This window comes from Neovison vison, chromosome 5 (assembly GCF_020171115.1).
Source record: "Neovison vison isolate M4711 chromosome 5, ASM_NN_V1, whole genome shotgun sequence".
Lineage (NCBI taxonomy): Eukaryota > Metazoa > Chordata > Mammalia > Carnivora > Mustelidae > Neogale > Neogale vison.
Genome location: NC_058095.1, coordinates 107,044,189 through 107,067,177, shown reverse-complemented (window position 1 = coordinate 107,067,177; position 22,989 = coordinate 107,044,189). Strand labels below are relative to the sequence as shown.

The following is a 22,989-nucleotide window of genomic DNA, read 5'->3' as shown; positions in this document are numbered from 1 at the left end:
AAGGATATACCATAACTTGGTTATTCATCTTCCTGTTGATAACCATTTTGGAAAAACCTGGCAGCTTCTTAAAATGTACAACACCCACCCACCACATGATACAACTATTTCACTCCTACATATTTATCAAGAAAAAAGACAGCATATGTCCATATAAAGACCTGTACATGAATATTCATGCTATTTTTATCTGTAGCAGCTCAAAATTGGAAACAGCCATTTCCATCCATACGTGAATGAATAAATAAGTGAATTATGGTAAATCCATAAAATGACATATTACTCAGCAATAAAAAGGAATAAACTGTGGTTCATTCAACATAGATGAATCTCAAAATGGTAGGCTGAGTAAAAGAAGACAAAAAATGAGTACTTACTTCTTGTCTTCTGTTCATTTTGTTTTTTCTTTTCCCTCATTTCATTGTTTTCCTTCTCTGGTTTAAAAAAGAAACATTCTAAGGGTGCCTGGCTGGCTCTGTTGGTAGAGCATGTGACCCTTGATCTTGGAATTGTAAATTCAAGCCCCTTGCTGGGTGTAGAGATTACTTAAAAATAAAATCTTAGAAAAGAAACCCACTCTTATTTGTCTTCTTCCATTGGTTACATTTGAAATGTTTTTACCTTTGGTTCACATAGCACATGGACCTTAGAATACTGAAATTCCAATCAATCCCTGATTTACATGGCACAGTGGGCCAGTACAAGATTGTAGCTCTGCCTTGCTTGTTAACAACAAATTAGACATTACAGTAGTGCCTGGTTACCTGTGGGGGATATGTTCCAAGACCCCCAGTAAAGGCCTAAAGACACAAATAGTACTGGGCCCTATATGTATGTACCATATATATTACATATAGAGAGAGCTCATACACACACACACACACACACACACACACACACACACCCTTGAACAACACAGAGCTTGGAGAATGCACTTGAAAATCCATGTGTGACTTCTGACTTGCCAAAATCTTCCCTTCCCTATTACTGACTGGAAGCCTTATTGATAACATAAAGAGTCGGTTAACACATATATTATATATTACATGTGTTATATACTTTATTCTGTATACTGTATAAAGTGAGCTAGAAAAAATATTACTAAGAAAATCGTAAGTTAGAGAAAACACATTTACTGTACTGTACAAAACCTGCAGTTGAAACCCATGCTGTTCAGGGGTCAATGTACTATGTTTTTTCTATACATACATACCTACCTATGATAAAGTTTAATTTCTATATTAAGAACAGTAAGAGATTAATAACTAATGAAATAGAATAATTATAATAATATATTATATTAAAAGTTATGTGAATGTGATGTCTTTATCTCTCAAAATATCTTATTGGACTATATTCATGTCTCTTCTTGCAATGATGTGAGATAATAAAATGCCTACATGATCAGACAGAGAGGTGAATGATATAGGTATTGTGATATAGTTATTATGCCACTAATGACCTTTTGATAATACATCAGGAGGAGGAACATCTGCTTTTAGACTGTGGCTGAACAAGGTTAAGTGAAACCACAGATTAAGAGGTCACTACTATAAGGGTGCCTGGCTGGCTCAGTCAGTGGAGTGTGAAACTCTTGATCATGGTATTATGAGTTTGAACCCCATGCTGGGTACAGAGACTACTAAAAATAAAAATCTTTTAATAAAGGTGGGGGGGAAACGACTATATTATTATTATTATTTTCTTCCACCAATGTTGGCTTAGCTTTACTCATGTTTTCTTTATTTTATATTTCTTCTTTTATTTCACACCTACCTTTTTGGACCATTTTCCTTCTTGAAATACATCATTTAGAACAGTATTTTTTAAAGTGTAGGTTGTGACCTACTGGTCTCTCTATGCTTGGCATTCTATACCTGGACAACCATAAGATGTATTTCTCTTTATTTACCCTGACTGGGATTCACTGGGTTCCTTAAATCTGACAACTGTGTCTTTTATCAATTCTGGCAAAACTTTAAAGGCAACTACAAATATTGCCTCACCCCCTATTTCATGTTAGGGTTTTTGTTTTTTTTGTTTTTTTTGGAACTCTTGATTAGATCATCTCACGGTCTTTTATTTTCAATAACATTTTTCTCTATGGATGGTCTTCTATGTAGTCTCCTCTATTTTTTTTTTAATTTTTATTTTTTTATAAACACATAATGTATTTTTATCCCCAGGGATACAGATCTGTGAATCGCCAGGTTTACACACTTCACAGCACTCACCATAGCACATACCCTCCCCAATGTCCATAACCCCACCCCCCTTCTCCCGACACCCCTCCCCCAAGTAACCCTCAGTTTGTTTTGTGAGATTAAGAGTCACTTATGCTTTGTCTCCCTCCCGATCCCATCTTGTTTCAGTTATTCTTCTCCTACCCACCTAACCCTAATGCTGCATCTCCACTTCCTCATATCAGGGAAATCATATGATAGTTGTCTTTCTCTGATTGGCTTATTTCACTAAGCATGATACCCTCTAGTTCCATCCACGTCATCACAAATGGCAAGATTTCATTTCTTTGATGGCTGCATAGTATTCCATTGTGTATATATATACCACATCTATTTTATGGATTCATCTGTTGATGGACATCTAGGTTCTTTCCATGGTTTGGCTACTGTAGACATTGCTGCTATAATGTCACATGCCCCTTCGGATCACTACGTTTGTATCTTTAGGGTAAATACCCAGTAGTGCAATTGCTGGGTCATAGGGCAGTTCTATTATCAACTTTTTGAGGAACCTCCATGCTGTTTTCCAGAGTGGTTGCACCAGCTTGCATTCCCACCAACAGTGTAGGAGGGTTCCTCTTTCTCCTCATCCTCGCCACTATCATTTCCTGACTTGTTAATTTTAAACATTCTAACTGGTGTGAGGTGATATCTCATTGTGGTTTTGATTTGTATTTCCCTGATGCCGAGTGATGTGGAGCACTTTTTCATGTGTCTGTTGGCCATCTGGATGTCTTCTTTGCAGAAATGTCTGTTCATGTCCTCTGCCAATTTCTTTTTTTTTTTAAAGATTTTATTTATTTATTTGACAGAGAGAGATCACAAGTAGGCAGAGAGGCAGGCAGAGAGAGAGGAGGAAGCAGGCTCCCTGCTGAGCAGAGAGCCCGATGTGGGACTAGATCCCAGGACCCTGAGATCATGACCTGAGCTGAAGGCAGCGGCTTAACCCACTGAGCCACCCAGGTGCCCCCTCTGCCAATTTCTTCATTGGATTATTTGTTCTTTGGGTGTTGAGTTTGATAAGTTCTTTATAGATTTTGGACACTAACCCTTTATCTGATATGTCGTTTGCAAATATCTTCTTCCATCCTGTCAGTTGTCTTTTGGTTTTGTTAACTATTTCCTTTGTTGTGCAAAAGCTTTTGATCTTGATGAAATCCCAATAGTTCATTTTTGCCCTTGCTTCCCTTGCCTTTGTCAATGTTCCTAGGAAGATGTTGCTGCGGCTGAGGTCGAAGAGGTTGCTGCCTGTGTTCTCCTCAAGGATTTTGATGGATTCTTTTCTCACATTGAGGTCCTTCATCCATTTTGAGTCTACTTTTGAGTGTGGTGTATGGAAATGGTCCAATTTCATTTTTCTGCCATGTGGCCATCCAATTTTCCCAACACCATTTATTGAAGAGGCTGTCTTTTTTCCATTGGACATTCTTTCTTGCTTTGTCAAAGATTAGTTGACCATAGAGCTGAGGGTCTATTTCTGGGCTCTCTATTCTGTTCCATTGATCTATGTGTCTGTTTTTGTGCGAGTACCATGCTGTCTTGATGAGGACAGCTTTGTAATAGAGCTTGAAGTCCGGAATTGTGATGTCACCAACTTTGGCTTTCTTTTTCAATATCCCTTTGGCTATTCGAGGTCTATCCTTGTTCCATGTAAATTTTAGGATTATTTGTTCCATTTCTTTGAAAAAAATGCATGGGACTTTGATAGGGATTGCATTAAATGTGTATATTGCTTTAGGTAGCATAGACATTTTCACAATATTTGTTCTTCCAATCCAGGAGCATGGAACATTTTTCCATTTCTTTGTTCCTTCCTCAATTTCTTTCATGAGTACTTTATCGTTTTCTGAGTATAGATTCTTAGCCTCTTTGGTTAGGTTTATTCCTAGGTATCTTATAGTTTTGGGTGCAATTATAAATGGGATTGACTACTTAATTTCTTTCTTCTGTCTTGTTGTTGGTGTAGAGAAATGCAACTGATTTCTGTGCATTGATTTTATATCCTGATACTAAATTCCTGTATAAGTTCTAGCCGTTTTGGAGTGGAGTCTTTTGGGTTTTCCACATATAGTATCTATCATCTGCAAAGAGTGATAGTTTGACTTCTTCTTTGCCAATTTGGATGCCTTTAATTTCCTTTTGTTGTCTGATTGCTGAGGCTAGGACTTCTAGTACTATGTTGAATAGCAGTGTTGATAATGGACATCCCTGCCGTGTTCCTGATCTTAGCGGAAAAGCTTTCAGTTTTTCTCCATTGAGAATGATATTTGCAGTGGGTTTTTCAGAGATGGGTTTTTCATAGTGGGTTAATCATCAATATCATTGATGATATTAAGGTATGTGCCCTCTATCCCTACACTTTGAAGAGTTTTGATCAGGAAGGGATGCTGTACTTTGTCAAATGCTTTTTCAGCATCTATTGAGAGTATCATATGGTTCTTGTTCTTTCTTTTATTAATGTGTTGTATCGCACTGATTGATTTGCGGATGTTGAACCAACCTTGCAGCCCTGGAATAAATCCCACTTGGTCGTGGTGAATAATCCTTGTAATGTACTGTTGAATCTTATTGGCTAGTATTTTGGTGAGAATTTTTGCATCTGTGTTCATCAAGGATATTGGTCTGTAATTCTCTTTTTTGATGGGATCCTTGTCTGGTTTTGGGATCAAGGTGATGCTGGCCTCATAAAATGAGTTTGGAAGTTTTCCTTCCATTTCTATTTTTTGGAACAGTTTCAGGAGAATAGGAACTAGTTCTTCTTTAAATGTTGGGTAGAATTCCCCCGGGAAGCCGTCTGGCCCAGGGCTTTTGTTTGTTTGGAGATTTTTAATGACTGTTTCAATCCCCTTACTGGTTATGGGTCTGTTCAGGCTTTCTATTTCTTCCTGGTTCAGTTGTGGTAGTTTATATGTTTCTAGGAATGCATCCATTTCTTCCAGATTGTCAAATTTGTTGGTGTAGAGTTGCTCATAGCATGTTCTTATAATTGTTTGTATTTCTTTTGTGTTAGTTGTGAACTCTCCTCTTTCATTCATGATTTTATTTATTTGGGTCCTTTCTCTTTTCTTTTTGATATGTCTGGCCAGGGGTTTATCAATCTTACTAGTTTTTTCAAAGAACCAGCTCCTAGTTTTTCTGATTTGTTCTATTGGTTTTTTTGGTTTCTATTTCTTTGATTTCTGCTCTGATCTTTATGATTTCTCTTCTCCTGCTGGGTTTAGGGTTTCTTTCTTGTTCTTTCTCCAGCTCCTTTAGGTGTAGGGTTAGGTTGTGTATTTGAGACCTCTCTTGTTTCTTGAGAAAGGCTTGTACCACTATATATTTTCCTCTCAGGACTGTCTTTGCTGTGTTCCACAGTTTTTGAACTGTTGTGTATTCATTATCATTTGTTTCCATGAATTTTTTCAATTCTTCTTTAATTTCCTGGTTGACCCATTCATTCTTTAGAAGGATGCTGTTTAGTCTCCATGTATTTGGATTCTTTCCAAATTTCCTCTTGTGATTGAGTTCTAGCTTCACAGCATTGTGGTCTGGAAATATGCAGGGAATGATCCCAATCTTTTGATACTGGTTGAGACCTGATTTATGACCCAGGATGTGATCTATTCTGGAAAATGTTCCATGTGCACTAGAGAAGAACGTGTATTCTGTTGCTTTGGGATGGAATGCTCTGAATAGATTTGTGATGTCCATCTGCTCCAGGGTGTGATTTAAGGCCTTTATTTCCTTGTTGATCTTTTGCTTGGATGATGTGTCCATTTCAGTGAGGGGAATGTTAAAGTCCCCTACTATTATTGTATTATTGTTGTGTTTCTTTGATTTGGTTATTAATTGGTTTATATAGTTGGCTGCTCCCACGTTAGGGGAATAGATGTTTAAAATTGTTAGATCTTCTTGTTGGACAGACCCTTTGAGTATGATATAGTGTCCTTCCTCATCTCTTATGGTCTTTGGCTTAAAATCTAATTGATCTAAGGACTGCCACCCCAGCTTTCTTCTGATGTCCATTAGCATGGTACATTGTTTTCCACCCCCTCACTTTAAATCTGGAGGTGTCTTCGGGTCTAAAATGAGTTTCTTATAGGCAGCATATTGATGGGTTTTAGTTTTTTATCCACTCTGATAACCTGTGTCTTTTGATTGGGGCATTTAGCCCATTAACATTCAGGGTAACTATTGAGAGATATGAATTTAGTGCCATTGTATTGCCTGTAAGGTGACTGTTACTGTATATTGTCTCTGTTCCTTTCTGATCTACTACTTTAAGGCTCTCTCTTTGCTTAGAGGACCCCTTTCAATATTTCCTGTAGAGCTGGTTTGGTGTTTGCAAATTCTTTCTGTTTTTGTTTGTCCTGGAAGCTTTTTATCTCTCCTTCCATTTTCAGTGATAGCCTAGCTGGATATAGTATTCTTGGCTGCATATTTTTCTCGTTTAGTGTTCTGAATATATCATGCCAGTTCTTTCTGGTCTGCCAGGTCTCTGTGGATAAGTCTGCTGCCAATCTAATATTTTTACTATTGTATGTTACAGATTTCTTTTCCCGGGCTGCTTTCAGGATTTTCTCTTTGTCACTAAGACTTGTAAATTTTACCAGTAGATGACAGGGTGTGGACCTATTCTTGTTGATTTTGAGGGGGGGTTCCCTGCACCTCTTGGATTTTGATGCTTGTTCCCTTTGCCATATTAGGGAAATTCTCTCCAATAATTCTCTCCAATATACCTTCTGCTCCCCTCTTTCTTTCTTCTTCTTCTGGAATCCCAATTATTCTCATATTGTTTCATCTTATGGTGTCACTTATCTCTCGAATTCCCCCCTCGTGGTCCAGTAGCTGTTTGTCCCTCTTTTGCTCAGCTTCTTTATTCTGTCATTTGGTATTCTATACCACTAATTCTTTCTTCTGCCTCATTTATCCTAGCAGTAAGAGCCTCCATTTTTTATTGCACTCATTAATAGCTTTTTTTATTTCAACTTGGTTAGATTTTAGTTCTTTTATTTCTCCAGAAAGGGCTTTTATCTCTCCAAAGAGGGTTTCTCTAATATCTTCCATGCCTTTTTCAAGCCTGGCTAGAACCTTTAGAATTGTCATTCTGAACTCTAGATCTGACATATTACCAATGTCTGTATTGATTAGGTCCCTAGCCTTTGGTAGTGCTTCTTGTTCTTTTTTTTTGTGGTGAGTTTTTCCACCTTGTCATTTTGTCCAGATAAGAGTATATGAAGGAACAAATAAAATACTAAAAGGGTGGCAAAGACCCGAGGAAAATGCGCTTCAACAAAATCAGAAGAGACCCCAAATCGTGGGGGGGGTGGGGGATAAAAAGAAGTTCAGGAAAAAAAAAATTTAAAAAAGGAAACAAATAAAGAAAAAATATAAAAAAGAGAAATATGTATATATATATATATATATATATATATATATACTAGTTAAAAATGTTAAAAAAGGAAAAGGTAAAAGTTAAAAAAATTTAGAAGAAAAAAAAATTTAAAAAAAAATTAAATTAACAGCAAGACTAAGGAATCATGGGGAGAAAGCCATGAGTTCCATGCTTTGCTTTCTCCTCTTCTGGAATTCTGCTGCCCTCCTTGGTAAGTGAACTTGGTCTTGGCTGGATTTCTTGTTGATCTTCTGCGGGAGGGGCCTGTTGTAGTGATTCTCAAGTGTCTTTGCCCCAGGCGGAATTGCACCGCCCTTACCAGGGGCCAGGCTAAGCAATCTGCTTGGGTTCACTTTCGGGAGCTTTTGTTCCCTGAACACTGTCCGTAGAGTTCCGGAGGATGGGAATGAAAATGGCAGCGTCCCAATCTCCGGCCTGGAGGAGCCGAGAGCTCAGGGCCCCACTCCTCAGTGCACCCTCAGAGAAAAGTGCCCAGTCACTCCCGTCTCCCGGCCTCTGGCTGCGCTCCGAGCTCACCCATCCTGTGACCAGTTCAAGGAAACCCCAAGCTGAGAGCTCACTCCTCGGCTGTCTCTGTAGCTGGCTTCCCCGGTCTAATACCTGCTGAGCCCTGCGACACTCAGACATCCCCGATCCTTCTGTGACCCTGTGGGTCCTGGGGCCATGCTGACCCTACGTGGGCTTCACCCCGGTTTAGCCTCTGGAGTGATGTCCCTCAGTGGAGCAGACTTTTAAAAGTCCTGATTTTGTGCTCCATTGCTCCGCCGCTTGCCGGGAGCTGCCCTCCCCCCGCCCCCCCGATCTATCTTCCCGTGGCTTTGGATTCACTTCTCCACCAGTCCTACCTTTCAGAAAATGGTTGATTTTCTGTTTCTAGAATTGCTGTTCTTCTTCTCTTTGATCTCCCGTTGGATTTGTAGGTGTTTACAATGTTTAGATAAGCTATCTAGCTGATCTCCTGCTACCTGATGTAGTCTCAGCCTGCTACTTCTCTGCCATCTTGGCTCCCCCTCTATGTAGTCTCTTCTTAACTGTACCTCATGTGCTGGCTTAACTTAATCTTTAAGTTCTGGTATTACAATTTCATTTCTGATATTCTAATTAGTTCTTATTTTAATTTGCTTTGTCACTTTTAAGTTCTATTACTCTTTATATTTTATTTATTAAACATTAAGTATTTATTTTATGTATTGGATATTTCTGATAGCAGAAGTCTCTGTAGATCTGTTTTAGTTGTTTATGGTTTCTGCTGTTTGCTCGTAACATTTTGATTTTTTCCCCCTTGGTATAGTCTGTGATTTTCAAATTTTTTTTGTACTTTCATTGTTTTTTTTTTATTTTTTTTAATCAGTATGTTCAATTAGCCAGTATATAGTGCATGATAAGTTTCTGATATAGTGTTCAGTGATTCATTAGTTGCAAATAACACCAGTGCTCATCACTACATGTGCCCTCCTTAATACCCACCACACTATTACTCCATCCCCCAACCCCCTCCCTTTGCTAAACAGGAAGAAATCAGAGAGGGAAATCAGAAAGGGAGACAAACTATGTTCTGTGATTTTAAAAAAATGAGTAAGAGTCTATTTGTTATAATTTTAATGATGATCCTTTACCAACTGGGTTGGTAACTCCCTCCACGGGGGATTTTTAATCGTTTCTGCCAAGTACCAAAAAGTGTTAGAGATCCAGGTCCATTCTAAATTAAAATTCTCCATTTGTGGGGGACTGTGAAAATTGGTATTCAGGGATCAGGAAAATAGTATAAATAAAGGCCTCGAATCTAAGTGAATGTGAGCTGGTAACTAGGAATTAGCAGGAAAGATTTTACTTTATTTTTGTTAAGCTTACTTACTTTTTTTTTTTTTAGCAATCTATACACCCAATGCAGAGCTTGAACTCACAACCCTGAGATTAAGAGTTACATGCTCTTCTGACTGAGCCAGCCATGTACCCCAGTAAGACAAATTTTACCACCACCCAGAGCTGTCTGCCTCTCCAAGATGATTTCTGATGAGGCTCCCTACCCTTTGGAGAACCCAAAGAATTTTCCCAGTCCCCATCCCTTTCCGTTCACAAGTTTCTATGCCAGCAGAAAGCCAAGTAGAGCTCCCTGCAATTTTCCTTTTTTTTTTTTTATAGGTTCATCAATTAGGTTTTTAAAATACTGACTCTAAGGGCACCTGGGTGGCTCAGTGGGTTAAGCCTCTGCCTTCGGCTCAGGTCATGATCTCAGGGTCCTGGGATCAAGCCCTGCGACAGGCTCTCTGCTCAGCAGGGAGCTTCCCCCTCTCTCTCTGCCTGCCTCTCTCCTACTTGTGATCTCTCTGTCAAATAAATAAATAAATAAATAAACTGAATCTAGTGTTTTAGGTATTTGGTGGAGGGAGGGATTCAAGAACTCTTGTCTTTCATACTGTCAGAAATAGAAGTCTATTTAATATTTCTACAATTGCTTTATGAAATTTAAATCAAGATATTATAATAATTCCTGATAATTTTATTTTAGTGTGTTAGTGTAATCTGAGTCTACCAAGAACATTTATATTGATTGAGTTGTTGTATTAGCTTACCTTAGAAGTTGTATATCATCTGCAAATTTGTTTCAACTTTCTTAGCCTTCACCAAAGTCACTGATCAACACAGCTTCTGACAAAAAGAAAAGCTTCAAAATTAATTTTTAAATTCTTATAACAAATCCAATATATTTTCTTACTGTTATCAGGTACATAGAATTACAAATTAAATTTCCATCATTATCATATATAAATAAGCGAAATTGAAACAGGGAAATCCCTCTACTCCAATTACTTCAAGTGCCAGAACTTTTCGAAAGTAGTGTTGAACTGAATGAAAACATTTTATCATTGGGGAAACCAGTAGTAGTGTGAAGGAGTGGCTTGGGTTAGGGGAGCCCTAGCATCCCCAAAATCTCCATCAGCCCTCATCTTCCACAGGTGGAAACATAAGATATTTAAAGTCATATCTTAAAGGCCAATTTTTATAAAAGGCTGTGCAAAGCTTAGAAGAGCTTTTAAGTATCATAAAGGGAAGCTTTGAAAGGTGTTTTTTAGCTTTTCACAGCATCATGAAAACCCATGCCTACCAGATTTTTTTCTTTTCTGCTTTGCCATACTTTCAGTTTGTGCCTTTCACTAAGTCATCAATGGCAACTTTTACAAAAATTTGTATCTCCAACATCAATGTAAGGATATTTGTGTACGTGTGTTTACATTTTCCCATCAGAAATAAGATAAAACTTACACTTCTCTCCTTCAGTGCATTGCTCTTGCATGAAGAAAATATAAAACACTGACTTAGGGTCTGCATTTTCTGTTGTGTATTTTCTGAGCAGCAACTACTGCTTTAAATAGAACATTTAGCTCCTGATGTTCTTTCTTCTCAATATTTGGTGTATATCCTGCAATAATGTAGTAGAAAAAGCACAGGCTCTGGAATCACACAGATCTGGGTTTAAATCTCAACCTCCCACTCAGTAACTGTCTAATCTGAAGCAAATTACTTAACCTCTCTGTCTCTCTTAAGAATAAAATATCAGAGTCTCAATGAGTATCTGCAAGAGTCAAATGATATACCTAGTGCCTGACTTAGTGCCGTTTAACAGGTACTGTTAGGTAGCTGTGCTGTGTATTTTTGTACTTCACTTCCACTTTGCTCAATCTGTCAAAGAACTTTCCAGACTGCATTTTCCTAATTTACAGCCTTGATGAACCTCTGTGGTTTTGTTCAACAATTACTGACATTTTGCAACATCTATTTTTCCCAACAATATACATAAAATACTTTAAAAATAGCAACATAACATCATACTGTTGAACACCCTGCTAAGAAAATGCAGTCCCAAATCTAGGTTCTAGAATTACAAAAAAGTGTTCCTTTTCTTGTATAGTTATGACACCAAAATGCTATACAGTTATGTAAACTTGTTTCCATTCCTTTTTAGTTTTTCTTTTTGTTCTACTTTTTAAATTTAACTTTTATTTTTTGGAGTTTTTAAAAAAAGATTTTATTTATTTATTTGACAGAGAGAGATCACAAGTAGGCAGAGAGGCAGACAGAGAGAGAGGGGGAAGAAGGCTCCCCGCTAAGCAGAGAGCCTGATGCAGGGATCGATCCCAGGATGAGATCATTACGTGAGCCAAAGGCAGAAGCTTAACCCACTGAGACACCCAGGTGCCCCTAACTTCTGAATATGTAAACATACATGATTCAAAGATCAAACTATATAAATAAACTATAAGAAAAATCTCTTCCATTGTTGGCACCTTTCCCATTCCCTCCTTCTACCTATAGATTACTATATATATTATTCCATGCTTTGGTGTTTTTTTCCCAGTTCACAATATAATTCTGCAGATCATTCAGTGTTGTTGGTGCATGCAGATTTTCCACATTTTCTTTAATGATTTCTGGGGGCAAGAGTGACTTGGAAGAGGAATGGAGATTATTCCATTGCTGGATGTAGTTTAGTTGCCTAGTCCCCTATTAATGAGCATTTAGGTCATTGTCAGTCTTGTGCTAATGTAAGCATTGCTGCTATGAGTAACTTTTCAGAAATGCCAGTTTTTATTTTATGTCAATGTGTCTTTAGAACAGCCTCCTAGAAGTCAGGTGCCTGGTTCAAAACGTTAATGCATATCTAATATTTTTGGATACTACCAAATTCTGTCTCAAGCTTTGGGCTTTTATATCCCTACCAGCAATTCATCAAGATGCCTCTTTCCCCCATAGTCCACAGAGCAGTATTATGTAATTTTGGATTTTGGTGAGAAAGGCTTGAGTGCAGCTGTAATTTTTAGTATGGCTTTAATTTGTATTTCTCTTTGTATGACTTAAGTTAAACATCTTTCATATGTCTATCATCTGCATTTCTTTTTCTGTGAACTTTCATATCATTGGCCCATTTTCTGCTGGGTTGCTGGGCATTTGCTTTGACTTCTAGGGTAGTTTCATTAAGGAGGTGTGATAGAAGTTCAAATATTTCTTCCTACCTTGTCATTTGTCTTTTTGCTTTGCTCATAGCACTTTTCATTATGTAAATTTTTTTAGTATATTGGAATTTATCATGGTTTTAATTTTTTTTTCTGGGATGGAGTCATAGCGCTAAAATCCTTGACTTACAGTTTCAAAGACTTTAAATATGCTTTTCCATGGTTGTTCTGTTTTGTATGTTGCTGTTGAGAAATTTATTCCTAATGTCTTCTGCCTGGAAGCCCAAAGGAATTTTTCATTACCTTCAATGTCCAATATTTTTACTAAGATATGACTTGGATTGGACCATCCTAGAATAGTTTTTACATTACACAAAGAGACTTTCCGAAGTGTAGATTTGAGTCTTCTGTTACTTCCAGAATGTTTTCATAGATTGAAGTTTAAATATTAGCTCTGCTACTGTTTTTCTCTTCTTAGGAACTCTTTTACATACTGTCTTTATCATTGAATTTTTCTCTTTTTACCTTTCTTTAATTTCCATTCTCTTGGCCATCTTTAAGTCTTTCCTCAATATCTCTTACATTTAGTAAATCTATTCTCCCTTAGGTATCTTGGATGTTAGCTTCACTTTGAAAGACGATTTTTTTCTCATTTTACTTCCTGAGTTCAGTAAATCTACTTTTCGTATCTTCCTTTTGTTGTCCATTTATTTTGGAGTTCTGAATTTGTATTTGAGACCTTATTTCTGCAAATGCTTGTTCAAGGATATTTAATTCAGGTAGGAGTATTATGCTGTGGTTTTCTTTAGCTCTGTAGTTTAATTTTAATTCTTATTTTATGTTTTCTACTTACAGTAATTTTTTTTAAGATTCTGTTTGTTCATCTGTGAGATAGAACAAGCAATGGGGAAGGGCAGAGGGAGAGGGAGAGAGAGAGAGAAAGAAAGAAGCTGATTCCCTGCTGATCAGGAGGACACGGGGCTTGATCCCAGGACCAGGAAATCACAACCTGAGCTGAAGGCAGACCCTAAACTGACTGAGCCACTCAGGGCCCCTACTTATATTAATTTTATGAATGAATGTTGTGTACCAGAATTTACTCATTTTAAAGTGTTTTAATTTTCCTAAACCAGATAACAATAGCATATAGACAGGAGTGAGAGAGTTGGAGAAATTACTGGATTTTTTTGTTCAACAGCTCCTTCTATTGGTTTAATACAATGCAGTTTTTTAAATCAATGATTTCTTTTTGGGTGAGAGTGGTTGGTGTATCTTTTATTCTTTTTCAGCAAGATCACTGATTTCTACCATCTTTTCTTCCTCTTACCACCAAGCCTCCAGGTAAATGGTGTCCCTTCAAAAAGTCATCCTCTTTTATCTCAAAAGCAATACCCCTTCTCAGACTGGTGTTTGGTCCCATGCAATTTCAAGTGCCTTCTACCTAATATGTCTCAAACATCTTAGTATCTTCCTCCTTAGGGTGGGGCTTTCACTTTCTGGAGTTACTTTATTTGCATTCTACTGACTCTATGTCCCGCTACCCTCTCCTGTTTTAAGTCTCAACCTTACTTGCCACTTTTGTACGGGTTTCAGAGCTCACTCTATGCATTTCAGTGTTTACTTCTCTCATACCCATAATTTGCAATTATATTAGTTAGGCAAGGATGGTGGTGGTTTAATTTACTCTCTTTATGGATCTGTATGGTTTTTTTCAAAGACTGTATGGTAAGATCTGCATTTAGACAGTTACCATAGTCCTATGGACGCCAAAAGTCAGGTTTTTTAGTTATCTTTTATTTTTAAAATTATTTTAGCTTTACTGCATGGGATCAAAAATTTGACTTTTAATTTTTTGGAACTGAAGTGTTCTTTATGGTCTAATATAGAACAGATTAAAAAAATATTAATTTATTTGAGAGAGAGAGAGATCACAAGCAGACAGATGCAGGCAGAGAAAGGGAGAAGCAGGCTCCCCGCTGAGCAGAAAGCCCGATGTGGGGCTTGATCCCAGGACCCTGAGATCATGACCTGAGCTGAAGGCGGAGGCTTTAACCCACTGAGGCACCCGGGTGCCCCTAGAGCGGATTTTTTATTATTTATTTATTTTTAAAGATTTTATTTATTTGACAGAGAGAAAAATCACTAGTAGGCAGAGAGGCAGGCAGAGAGAAAGGGGATAGAAAGCTCCCTGCTGAGCAGAGAGCCTGATTCGGGGCTTGAACCCAGGACCCTGAGATCATGACCTGAGCCGAAGGCAAAGGCTTAACCCATTGAGCCACCCAGGCACCCCTAGAACAGATTTTTTAAACTATCCCCTGTGCAATTAGAAAGATGTATTCTCTATTACTGGACTCAAACTTTTTTATATAAATCTGGATCTACCTTACAATATACTTAATGGTACTTATTTTGAGAGAGGTGTGTTAAAGTCCTCCGTTAGCCAGTTTCTATTTCTCCTCACATCCCTTGTAGTTTTTACTTCATGAAAGCTGTTAAGGTGTTGTTTAGTAAATAGACATTCTGAATACAGCTCTTTGCTTATAAAATATCCTTTATTTTAATGCTTCTTGAACTAAATGCTGCCTTGTCTGATATCGAAATGATAAATCTGTTTTAAAATTTGCATTTATCTGATATATTTTGATTTCCCTTATTTTAAATTGTTCATTAATTCCTTTTATTATTAATTTTTATAGCTCTACCTTTTGTATACAGCAACTGAAAATCTTTTTCTTTAAGTTGAGCCCATATATTTACTAATACATCTGATATTTAGGGTGTTATTGGTAACTTTTCATGTTTTACACATTTTGTGTTCTTTACACACAAACACATACAGAAACTGTGTGGTCTGTTTGCTCTTTTTAAAGAACATATTTTAGTATTTAGGAAACTTTTGTGTATTTTATTCTTGGGGTTAAGTCTGTAGTAATATCTTTATATTATACTCATCATTCTCATCACTTTTTTAAAGATACTATTAGTTCCCTGCTATTAGCAGTAACAAAATTATCAATTTCTTCTACCCTTCCTTCTCCCCCACCATCTATAGTTTTGATCACTGTATTTTTTTATCAGTGTTTTATACATCTAAGCAGGTATATATACTTATGTTTAAGTATATATAAGAATATATATATAAATTTATATAAGCGTATATATATATATAAGTATATACTTATATATATATGTATATACTTCCTGTGTTTATATTTTCCTCACACCTAATTCCAATAGGCAATTATTTTAAAATTATTTAAAAACTATTTTATTTACTCTCCCCTTTCTCTCCCATTTTTTGGTAGGTTACATTATTTCTACATTGTCAGACTATTCATATTATCAGTCTATCACCATAATTCCCATCTTTTAAAGCCTTCGCCCTGCATAAAATATAGTCAATGCTTACCACCTGACTTGATGTTGAAGTTTCTCCAATCATTGCTTGGTTGTCTGAAATTTGTTCTCTATAATATTCTTAGGAAGGATTCATAGGAACAACATTGTTTTATGTTTTTAAATGTTTGCTGATGTCCTGACATCTTGAAAAATAGTTTTGTGAGACACGAAATATTTATTTCCTTGGATATTTTTTTAAAATATTTTGTTCTTATCTGCCATAAAATGTTGCTGCTAAAACCAATTTTTAAATCCAATTTTATTTTTCTTTCCAAGTGGACATTGTTTCCATGGAAGCAAGAAAAAAAATTTTTTCCCCTTATTTTTAAAATCTAACAATTCTACAAGAATACATCTTAAGTGTTAGCTGTTCTGGGTTGAATTCCCCAGATTCACAGTATGCCTTTCAATATATATAAACATTGTTAGTGTTAAGTGCTCTTCAATTCTAATAGTTCTTTGTGCCATTACTACGTTTATATTTTTTTATTGTGGTTTAAAAAAAAACCATAAGGGCGCCTGGGTGGCTCAGTGGGTTAAGCCGCTGCCTTCGGCTCAGGTCATGATCTCAGGGTCCTGGGATCGAGTCCCGCATCGGGCTCTCTGCTCTGCAGGGAGCCTGCTTCCTCCTCTCTCTCTCTCTGCCTACTTGTACTCTCTGTCAAATAAATAAATAAAATCTTTAAAAAAAAAAAAAAAAAAGGTGCAGTACTTCAAGTACACACCAGATTTAAAAAAAAAAAAAAACAAACCATAAAATCTGCCATTTTAACCATTTTAAATTCAAGTATACAACCAAACGGCATAAAGTACATGCAAATGTTATGTAACCAGCACCATCGTGCTTTGGTTTACATTTGGGAAATTCCTTATAAATACACTTTAGCTCTCTTTGCCTATCTTGTCACTTTCTCTTTACTTCTTTAAAATGTTTGATTTTTTTTCAATTTTCTCCTTTCTATTCTCTGTTTCACTTACTGCTTTCTGGGATGTATGGTCACTCTTGTTTTCTTTCTCACTTAATCATTATTTAAGAATATTTTTCAGGGGTCCAGGGTCCTGGGATCGAGCCCCCCATCGGGCTCTCTGTTCAGTGGCTCCCCCGCCCCACCTGCCTCTCTGCCTACTTGTGATCTCTTGTCTGTCAAATTAATAAATAAAATCTTTTAAAAAAATAAAAATAAAAATATTTTTCATTCTCCTCCTTCTTGAATTGTCAGCTCTCACTTCACATCCCCATACAGCCTAGTCATCTTATTTCTGAGCTCCTTTTATTTCTGATTCGTGTGGTTCTTTCAAGGGTGTCATCTTTTCCTTAATTTCTCTTCACTTATTTTTAAATATTTAGATTACCATTTTCATCAGCTTTATGGTCATATATTTTCTGGTGTGTTTTCTCTATATAATATAATTTATGGCTCATTTTTATTTTATTTTTTCCTTACAAAAACTTAGTATGTAGTTCTAACATAGGTCATTTTCTCAGGTATTTATGCTATCCTACCAGGAAGAGATTTGTTTTGTTTTACATTGCATGGATCCCAGTTTTTACTTTATTTTTTTTAAGATTTCATTTATTATATGACAGAGATCACAAGTAGGCAGAGAGGCAGACAGAGAGAGAGAGATGGGGAAGCAGGCTCCGTGCTGAGCAGAAAACCTGATGCGGGACTCGATCCTATCACCCTGGGTTCATGACCTGAGCCGAAGGCAGAGGCTTTAACCCACTGAGCCACCCAGGCGCCCTGGAACCCAGTTTTTATACCTATTCCCCAATTAAGAGACAGCTGGGTTGTTTCCAGGTCTTGGTGATTACAAATACAGCTGCTATAAATATCTGCAGAGAAGTGATTATAGGTTTCATTTCACTTTTCATGAGAAAAGCATGTAATAGTCTTTGGGGATATGCAAATTAAAACCATAATGAGATGCCATTACATATCCCATATAATGGCTAAAACTAAACCAAACAAATACAATTACTGGTGCCAATTGCTGGCAAGGAAGAGAAGCTAATGGAGCTCTCTTACTTTGCGTAAATGTCAACAGAGGAGTGGGATTACTAAGTCACATATAAAAGGTATGCTTAATTTTATAAAAAAACTGTGAAACTGTTTCCAAATGGTTGTGGTATTTGCATTCCCATCAGCAAGATTTGAATCCTGTTGCTTTGCATCCTGGCCAGTCCTTGCTATTTTTTTCTTCTTTCCTCCCTTCCTTTTTTCCTTGGAGGATGAGGGGGCATTCTGAAGTTGCATAATAGTATCTCATTTCATTTCCTCAATTGCTATTCAATACTTTTTCTCACTTAACACAAAATGGTGATCTTTTTCCCATTGTCATTAAATAGCCTCTATTCACTAAACAGCTTTTGGAAATATTCCTTTTTAACAGGCTGAAATATATCTATCACGATGGATGTATAATAATTATAAAAACCATTCTTCTACAATTGGTTATTTTTTTTTAATCTCCAATTACTTCCAAGTAAAAAATCATACTGTGATCATAAAGCTTTGACTCCATCTCCATTGCCATAGAAGTTTCCTTATGAAGGGTCTGAGATTATGCACATTTTTGTCTTGATGCATTCTGACAAACTGCTTATTTAAATGTTTATTTCTTTAACTACATGTTAAATATTTTCCATGTAAATCATTTGTGTTTGTTCTTTTGTGATCATGAGCTCATGTCCTTTGCTCATATTCTGTCAGGGTACTGACGTTCTTATTTTTTTATTTTTAAGAGATGAATACATTCTCCAAAGGTATAGATACTGCTTTACATGTAAAGCAAGCTAGGCCCACCACTGGCCTCCCCATCCAATTCTTTATCCTACTTGTAATATGAAATATATTTCAAATGAGCAAACATATGTCCAATACCAATTGCATGCAAACTTGTTCATGACTCAGGAAGGAGTCTTGCCTTCCACGGAATTATTTTATTTGCCACAGCCGGCGAGAAACAAAGTAATATAAGATATGCTTAAATGAAGAATCTGAGTATATGGCAAGAAGAGGTTGTGATTAAATTAAACCTATCTATACTCCGAAGAGAAGGTAAGCTAGGTATCAATTACTTTCAAAGATAACTGTGGGCAGTGAGAACCATTAGAAAGAGAAAAGGAAAGTACAAAGTAGTCCCTAGATCTGCAAATGATGTAAGCCACAATTGAAGCATTTGAGGGTCACAAGCTACACACCCTACTCCTCCAAAATCTAACTGTAGGAACCTAGCAGAGTCATCAAAAGTTCACAATAATCTCACAGAAATGAAATTGTTACTTAATTTGGGGGGATAATATAATTAAAAAAAAATTAAGGTAGAGAATAAGATCCTACTCCTACCACCCCTTGCCAAGATTCTGTGCTTCCTACCTTGATACGTTTTAGCCTTTAACTTAAGCACGAGGCATAAAATGGCAGGAAGTCAAGCAGCCATCTTGGTCCACAACATGAAGCTGCATGATGAAGTGGCAGAGTAACAAATTAGGAGGAGCTTGGGGGGCCTCTGACAACTTTTTGCAGCAAAGCTACGTGATCAGCTCAAAGTTTTACTTAGTTTAGACATTTTTTATTTTATTAAAAAATTGGCGGGGGTCATGGAGCACCTGGTTGGCACAGTCGGTTAAGAGTCCAACTCTTGGTTTCAGCTTGGGTCGTGATCTTGGGGTCTTGAGATCAAACCCTGCATCTGGCTCCACGCTCTGCATGGATTCTGCTTCGGATTTTTTCTTATTCTCCCTCTGACCCTCCCGCTTGTGTTCTCTCGCTCTAAAAATAAATAAATCTAAAAAAAGATTGGGGGGGCACAATTATTTTTTAGGTTGTCACAGTAGCCAAACCTGTACCTTAACTAGTACAAATTCCAAGTTGAGAAGTGGGGGATTTGTCAATAATACATAAAATATTAAGAAAAGGGGGCCTAAATTAGGCAGCAGCAATGACTGTAGAAAAATGAGAAGCAAAGCCATTTTGGAGGTTGAAGCTACACATTATACAGTTAGGTCACAGGGAGAGGTAAGAATTTGAAGTTTTAAATCAGAGCCATTCAGAAGATACCTATACCATCAATCATGATAGGAACCTTAAATAGAGTTGCATACAAATTGAGTAGATCTAACTGTCCCAAAGGCTGTGAGAAATGAGTGTTAAGTGCTTAAAAGAGCATAACTTGACATAGAATCAGGACTTATTTGCACAAAAATTATAGTTTAAGTGGCAAGAGCAAATGAGATTATTACAAAGGGAGAAGTCATCATTAAGGGGAAAATTGTAGTGTTTCAATTCTGTCATTTAAAAACAGCTACATATATAATACTTCAAACATTTTCTCTTTAAGGGAAATAATCTGAATGTCCCACGTGTTTACCTCACAAGCATTTTCTGTAGATAAGAGACATTCTCATGACTCAGGCAATCAATTTCATCGATTAACGAAACACCACAAACTGCAATGGTAATTTTCACCTCCATGGTTTTAAATCATTTTTAGTTGCGTTATTTAATTTATCCCCTAAAATCTTCACTAATAAAATCATTTATATCTTTAAAATACCAAATACAAGAACTGCAAACAGGTTGAGACCATTTTTTATTGATTTTTATGAAGGTAAGTAGATTTTAATCTATATTCAGCCACAAAAATTCATTTCAAAGGTGTTATCAAATGTTTTCTAATTAAACAGCATGCATCAATTGATAATGGGGAAAAAATCTAAACTTGTATACATTAAGAGACTGCAATGAAAAATAATCCTTACCACACCAATATAAGTTAAATCATTTTTACTTAAAGTCATTTAACACTGTTCATACGAAAGTAATATTTTAAAAAACCTCTAAGGATCTTCAGCTTATATATTATAAAATTCAGAGATTTGTATTCTTCAAAGAAAAATATCATACTTACCTAACTTATTATTTAAAAATTACTTACTTAAAATTACAGAACATATTTATGCAATATAAACTTAAAGTTGCAGTATTTTGACTTTAAGCAGTGTTAAACAGAAGAGAGCTAAGGCACTGACAAGTTTGATACTCATTTATGGAAACTTTCAAGAAAAAATGGCAAATAGAGCATTATTACTTTAGGGCTCACCTTGATTATCTAAATTTCAGTGTATTACGATTTCATAAAACCACCACACAAAAAAGGATTATGAACGTAGCCATAATATTACTTGTATGTATAAATTGGAAGCAATAAATTTAGTTCAAGAAAATGAAAGTCAAGTTTTCTAGAAAGCACGTTAAATTCGTTTTCAGTTGGGCAAAAAAGAAACGTATATCCACACTTTCCAATTATCATATTGTTTTATTTATTCATTCAACAATTATACTTCTGAACACATGCCAGGCATTATTACATGAGAACGCTATGCAAAAGTTTCAGCGAACGTTTACTGAGCTGCTCTTATAGCCACTGATCTCTTACTTTATGATAGCCACATGCACCTTACCATCAACTAAATTACTGACACTTGAACTCTTGCAACTTAGGCCTTACAAAACTCGTGATTTAAGAAGTAAATTTTTAAAAGAAAAATAATTTTAATCATTCAATTACTGCTGTTTCTTTGATATTCCTGCCACAAAACACATGGTACTCTTGACTAGGCTGAGCCACCATTGGGTAACCAACTGAAAACTTAAGTATTTTTGTTTTCGTCGAATGCGTGTCAAAACAGCTAACCACAAAATACTAGTTTTTTTATCAGCTAGGTTTTCATATCCGATCATTTTTCCTCCCAGAAGAAAGAATGTGTGCAGTCTACTTCGATTCAAAACAAAAACCGAAAGGGAGGAAAAGGAAGTAATTCCTTTCTTTCTCCTACCTCAAAAATAGCTCAGAAAATACCTTCCCTTACACACGCCTCCCCTTGCCCCTGACGAAGCAACAGAGCAAGTCAAGGCAGACCTAGAAAATTCCGAAATCTTCCAACAGATCCTAACCAGAGAAACAAAGATTTGCCAAAAGTCTTCCTTCACTTAACAGTTTCTAAAAAGACCACCACTTAGTAGATTTTTAAAAAACCACTGCAGGAATGCTCGCTGCGTATTAATAAACCTGCCCAAACGCAGAACCAGATGCCCCAAATTATCAAAGGATGACCTTAGAGGGTTAACTGCCGAGAAGAGCCAACACTTGAGCAGTCACTCCCTCGCAAACGACACAAAATGAAGACGTCTCTTTGTAACCTGAGGATAGTGGTGAGGCATCGCCCTCTCTCCCCTTCCATTAATGACCAGCCTTGTTCCTTTCTGAATGATGCAGTCCATCAGACAACCTCTTTAGGAGGGGTGATGGTCAATTTCCGACACAAAGATTATGGGAGTAACTCTCTGGAACCAAAGGAATCAGCGTTAAGGCATCAGAGCCCCCAACAAGCCCTCCGCAATGACCAACTAACCAAAGCCTGGGATCCCCACCACCACCATTCATCATCACTCTCTCGAGACAGGGCTGATTCACGCCAAGAAGACCTCTTCCTTTCAGGTAAGTGAGAAGGCACCAGGTGTCTGCCCTCAGATCCCCCTTCTCCTCCATGCTCTCTCAGGACCCCTCCACACTTGGAGCCACTAAGTACGCTTTCAACCGCCGAGAAGCCCAGTCCTAGCCACACACAAGATGGCAGCGGAACACCTACCAGAGGAAACAGCTGCGCCACCACTCCTGCAATGCCGGCCTCTCGACTGCGAGTATCCCCATTGGCCCCGCCAAAGAGCGCGAGACAAGCCGAGAGCTCTGACAGCCAATCGGAAGGCGGCGCAATTGGGCGCCGCCGCGCTGCCGGGGATACGCGCGCAGAGCCTCTTGAGGCGTGGACCCAGTCGGGTGTCCAACCAATGGGCTCTCGGCCAAGTAGTGGGAGCTCTGGGTGTCCGGCTCCTCCCATTTAGGATTAGCGTTAGGTAGGCCTGAGCGTTGGGGATTGGGCGGCCCTTCTTCCCCGCCTGAGGCGAGGCGGGACTGTTGTTGCTGAGGTGAG

The 22,989-nt window shown here is 37.3% G+C and overlaps 2 protein-coding genes across 10 annotated transcripts in view; one reads left to right on the top strand and one right to left on the bottom strand.

Annotated features, from left to right (window-relative positions):
* Positions 1–22,695, bottom strand: part of CAB39L (calcium binding protein 39 like) — a 121,468-nt gene extending 98,773 nt beyond the window's left edge. For 2 of the 7 annotated variants that reach the window (XM_044249705.1, XM_044249707.1), the window contains exons 1-2: positions 22,648–22,685; positions 10,215–10,287 (exon numbers count right to left, since the gene is read on the bottom strand). The gene's annotated coding sequence lies outside the window, so the exon portion shown is untranslated. Of the gene's footprint in view, positions 1–10,214; positions 10,291–10,905; positions 11,063–22,647 lie in introns of those variants that run through there. The other 5 variants (XM_044249703.1, XM_044249701.1, XM_044249704.1 and 2 more) reach the window with 5 other exon arrangements.
* LOC122907076 (histone-lysine N-methyltransferase SETDB2-like) overlaps positions 22,203–22,989 on the top strand; it is a 95,067-nt gene continuing 94,280 nt past the window's right edge. Inside the window, exon 1 of one of the 3 annotated variants that reach the window (XM_044249695.1) lies at positions 22,203–22,496. The gene's annotated coding sequence lies outside the window, so the exon portion shown is untranslated. Of the gene's footprint in view, positions 22,497–22,822; positions 22,985–22,989 lie in introns of those variants that run through there. The other 2 variants (XM_044249694.1, XM_044249693.1) reach the window with 2 other exon arrangements.